This window comes from Microtus oregoni, unplaced genomic scaffold (genome assembly GCF_018167655.1).
Source record: "Microtus oregoni isolate MIOR12 unplaced genomic scaffold, Mior012 000053F_ref0000044, whole genome shotgun sequence".
NCBI lineage: Eukaryota > Metazoa > Chordata > Mammalia > Rodentia > Cricetidae > Microtus > Microtus oregoni.
In genome coordinates, this window is record NW_024543829.1 from 11,486,673 (window position 1) to 11,492,209 (window position 5,537).

The 5,537-nt window shown below is 46.1% G+C and overlaps 1 non-coding gene across 1 annotated transcript; it reads right to left on the reverse strand.

Annotated features, from left to right (window-relative positions):
* Nucleotides 1-3,133: 3,133 nt before the first annotated feature.
* LOC121437721 lies at nt 3,134-3,240 on the reverse strand. The gene has a single exon (XR_005973004.1). It is a non-coding gene; the product is annotated as a U6 spliceosomal RNA (small nuclear RNA).
* Nucleotides 3,241-5,537: the final 2,297 nt, after the last annotated feature.

The following is a 5,537-nucleotide window of genomic DNA, read 5'->3' on the forward strand; positions in this document are numbered from 1 at the left end:
AAGAAGTAAACCTGAGGGGAAATGGCTGCCACACGACAGGCAAAAAGGGGGAGGAGAGTGAGAGCGTGAACAGGATTAAGAATCATGCCCTGGATGTGAACTTAGAACACAATTTGTCCACCAACCACCTATGTGAGCGTCCGCAGGTTACATAACTGCTCTTTCCATTAAACACTTTGAAACTGGAAACACAAAGCCAATAAGCTTCTGTACTGTACACCCTCAGTCATGCACACACTCGTGCACACACTCACTCGTGCACACACTCACTTGTGCATACACTCACTCGTGCACACACTCACTCGTGCACACACTCACTCATGCACACACTCACTCGTGCATACACTCACTCGTGCACACCTTCAGTCATGCACACACTCACTCGTGCACACCCTCAGTCATGCACACACTCACTCGTGAACACACTCACTCATGCACAAGCTCAGTCATGCGCACACTCACTTGTGCACACACTCACTCGTGCACAAACTCAGCCATGCACACACTCAGTCATACACAGTCACTCGTGCACACACTCACTCATGCACACACTCACTCGTGCACACCTCCAGTCATGTACACACTCACTCATGCACAGTCACATACACACTCACTTGTACACACCCTCACTTGTGCACACACTCACTCATGCACACCCTCACTCATGCACAAGCTCAGTTGTGCACACGCTCACCCATGCACACCCTCAGTCATGTACACACTCGTGCACACAGTCATGTACACACTCACTCGTGCCCACACTCACTCATGCACACACTCACTCATGCACACACTCACTCATGCACACACTCACTCGTGCACACACTCAGTCATGTACACACTCACTCGTGCCCACACTCACTCATGCACACACTCAGTCATGTACACACTCATGCACGCACTCACTCGTGCCCACACTCACTCATGCACACACTCAGTCATGTACACGCTTTATCTTTCTCTCTTCCCAAGTAAGGAAAACGAGGAAGCAGCCAGCACCCTTACCATCCTTTTTTTTGATGCTTGCCTCTAGTGTTTATTTTCATTTCCCCTTCTGCAGACTGAGGAGCTAGCAAGTGCCTTTCAGAGGTTAAGAGCACACACTGCTCTTGCAGAGGGTCTGAGTTCACGTTCCCAGCACTCATGTCAGAATGGGTCACAACTGCCTATAACTCAAGCTCCAAGGCACTCACCACCCCTCTGGCATCGTCTGGCACCTGCACTCATGAACACACACACACACACACACACACACACACACACCCCACCCCTAATTTAAAATAACAATGCATCATCTCCTTTGTTTACGAACCATGCATGCAGCCCACGCCTGTAATCCCAGTGGAGTCTGTCAGGAGTTCAAACCCAGCTTCTGCTTTGTAAGTTTGAGGTTGAACAGCTGCATGGAACCCTGTCTCAGAAAGCAGAAATCAAACACAGTGAGAATCCCATTTTTGAATTTCCCTAGCTGGACTAGAAACCTTGAGAAAACAGGTTGTCTTTTTCTCATGAAAAATTTTGGCTCTTCATGCTCCTAACAGTGCCAAGAATGTCTCCAGGCATTTTCATCCAGCCTTTTCACTTGAGAATCTAAATTGAACCTGCATGCTCATCCCCCAAAATCTAATCTGACTGAAAGAAAAAGTTCATCAAATCTCAAACTGATAATGCTTGAGTCTGTTTCTGTTTACCCCGAAATAATGCTTTCCTAATGTTTTAAAGAACTAAGGTAGTTTCAGGCCGGTGGGATCATCTCTATGCATGGAGAGAACTCCACTTTCGCGGGCTTCCTTTTGTAACTGGTCTCAGAGCTTTCAAACCGTCCTACAGACAGGGCGGTAGTGGCTTCATAGTGATTTCCCCAAGGCTTAAAGGGTCACAGAGTGAACCTTCAATATAATTGAGGGCAGTGATCTTCTACAAAATAGAACTGTAGAACCCAGGTGAAAGGAAGATCACTGAATGCCTTGGAGGGGACTGCAGGCTATCCCACCCCCTCACCCCCATCTCCCCACCTCCCATCCCCCCATCCTCCCCACCCCCTGCAGCCAATCTCTCCTTCAGCGGCAGTGACTTCTAGGTGGCTTGCCTTCTAACTTCCCTAACTCCATCTTCCCAGAACTGGAAAGTGTTTGGGGCTTTTAAAAAATGTGTACACACATTCTAGACGATTTCAGATTTCCTAAGTGATATTCCTTCACTTGCATCCTTGAACTTCCTACTTGTGGCGATTCCTCTATCCTTAACTTCAGTGAACAGTGGTAAAGTCCTGAGATAGAAATTATATGGGAAATTTTGGGCTCTCAGTTTTCTAAAAATGTTAGGTCTTAGAGATTCTCATAGAAAAATTACCAAAAGAAGTGTCTGGGAATATGGTTCATTTAGCAACAGTCTTGCCGCACGAGCGTGAGGCCCTGAGTCTGGATCTCCAGTGCACAGGTGCAAAGCTTGGCACGGCAGTAGTGCTGACAATGTCCGCTCTGGGGAAGGAGAGAAAGAAGAGATAGGCAGAAGGCTGGAGCTCCTTCCTAGCCAGAGTCAACCCAACCAGTGAGCGCCAGGTCAGTGGAGACCCTGACTTCAAAATGCAAGATGGAGAACAATGGAAGATGTTCAGTATTGACCCCTGGCTTCGCATGCACACACGAGCTCACACGCACGCGCACGCACACACACACGCACACACGAGCTCACACGCACACACACGCGCACGCACACACGCACACACACGCACGCACACTCGAGCTCACATGCACGTACACACGTGCATGCACACGTACACACACGCACGCACACACGAGCTCACATGCACGTACACACGTGCACGCACACGTACACACATGCACGCACACACGAGCTCATACACATGCACCCGTGTAAGCACACATACACTCTACGCATGCATATACAAACATAATAACAATAATAGATTAATCTTACAAAAGGTTTCATAAATCTTTACCCAAATTCTTTTTTTTATTGAGAAAAGGAAAAAAAAAGTTTCAGCCTCCTCCCAGCCTCCCATTTCCCTCCCCCTCCTCCCACCCTTTTTCCCCTCCCCCCACTCCTCTCCCCCTCCCTCTCCAGTCCAAAGAGCAGTCAGGGTTCCCTACCCTGTGGAAAGTCCAAGGTAAAAAATATGGAAAGCTTCACAAATTTGCGTGTCATCCTTGCGCAGGGGCCATGCTAATCTTCTCTGTATCATTCCAATTTTAGTATATGTGCTGCTGCAGCGAGCACACCCAAATTCTTTTTTTTTTTTTTTTTTGGTTTTTCGAGACAGGGTTTTCCTGTGGTTTTGGAGCCTGTCCTGGAACTAGCTCTTGTAGACCCTTAATACATTAACCTGCTACCACCTTTTCTGTACTGCACTGCAGATCCGCGAGAACAATTGCAGGATCTGTTTTATGACATCCCGTTCCCTAAAAAATACTAAAAAGCCTTTTATTTATAAGCCACAAAGACATTTTTCATGTGCAAACTTCCCTAACAGAAGACACGTGAACAATCTTGTGTGTTATGATCTGCTAACTCTTCTCCTTCCCCCACGAAAGAAAGGGGAAATTAGTCAAAGTTTGCAAGTGGGTAAAATCGGGATTAGCAACAATGTTTCCTTAAGTGTGCTTACATTCTGTTTTCTCTTCAAAATTCCTTCAGCGGTTAAACCTCATGAAATGCAGAACTGCAGAAAACTGGCTGGACGCAAGCAGCTTTTTCCTATTGTCATCTCTCCAAGAACGCGGACAGTGGGACCGTTCCAGTATACGGCCTGCCAAAGGCTCTCGGAGCGTAGTTAAGCCGATGTTCCAGAGCTGGGACCGGTTGGCTGCACTGCCGTCTCTGCTGTCAGCATCCATTGCCAACTACACCTGCTCCGCACGGTCTATCCTTTCCAGAAAACCAGCTGAGCACTTCCTGGTAATGCCAAAAGTGTCCAAGTTAGACAGCGCCACAGAACACAGGTAGAGTTCTCGCCATGTGGACTTCTCAGTCTGAAATGCTGTACCTCATTCCCTCACCACGAAGGAACAAGTTAAACATTGAGATTATTGACCCTGGTGCCTTTATCAATAAAGCTGTCGGTAGCCTAGGATATGCCTGTGGATTTGGCTTGGTCTCCCCTTTTGTCAACACACTTCCCGGCATGTTCGAGTTCTTTTTTAAGATGGGGATGAGAAAATATCAGTTCAACAGATATTTCTTCTAATACTTTCACAAAGCCAACTTCGATTTGGCCCACGCCTTCAAAGAGCTCATTCTAGTGGATTCTAGCCACAGATAAAGAGATAAGTGCTATGACAGAATTTATGGGAAACCGGAGAGAACAAGGTCACAAGAAGGTTTTCTGGGGGAAAAAATATCCAAGCATAATCTTGAAAGATGAATAGTAATGACTTGGGCAAAACAAAGACAGAGGACAGAGGGAAGAACACAAGACAAGGCACAGAGGTGCCAGAATAGCACAAGATTCTGGGAATCAGGGACACACACATATACACAAACACACGTGTGCACACACACAAACACACATATACACAAACACACACACATACACATACAGACACACACATGCACACATACACAAACACACACATATACACAAACAGACACATGCACATGCGCGCGCGCACACACACACACTACCAATGTGAGCCTTGGAGAGGTAGGCAGGAGCTAGGTCAGTGATTGGGATTTTCACTGTATAAGACAGGAAGCTAAGGAAAACTGAAGATTTACAGTGATCTGTTCTTTTTATAAATATACACCATTTATATATGTTAATTACATGGATCTCCTGTAAGACTCTGTAAACCATGCTGGTATGGAAGGGAATGGTTTGAAAAATGTTGGTGAGTTAAGGTGATCTCAGCTTTTTTGATTCCCTGGCTAAAGTGCCACATTCTTAGATGAAGTATAAAAGAGAAAGAGGAGGTTTGGGAAGAAACTAGCTTGGTTTTGCTAAAAATAAAACTGCTGTGTCTTCTAAATTGGTATGTTCAGGGGCCAGAAATATGGTTTAGCCATTAATAGTGTATGCTGTTTATTCTTTCAAAGAGGGGCTGGAGAGATGGCTCAGTGGTTAAGAGCACTTCTGTTCCCAGTACCCATGTGAGGCAGTTTCACAATGGCCTGTAACTCCAGCTCCAAAGATCCAACATCCTTTCTAGCTCCTCAGAGGCAATCACACACACATGCCCCCATGCAAACACATACATGTGATCAAAAATAAAACACGTTTTTTAAGTTAAAAAAGACAGATATGCATAGCAGAAAACCTGATATTTAAGTCTTGACTTAGAGGAAATGATGGGCTCAGAGACACTGTCTTAGCTGGGTTTCTATTGTAGTGAAAAGACACCATAGCTACGGAAACTCTTACAAAGAAAAAGCACCTAACTAGGGGGCTTACAGCACCAGAGGCTCAGTCCATTATCATCACAGTGCAACATGGTGGCGTGCAGGGAGACGTGGTGCTGGAGAAGAAGCTAAGACTCCTACATCTTGACTTTCGGGCAACAGGAAGTGGTTTGAGCAAA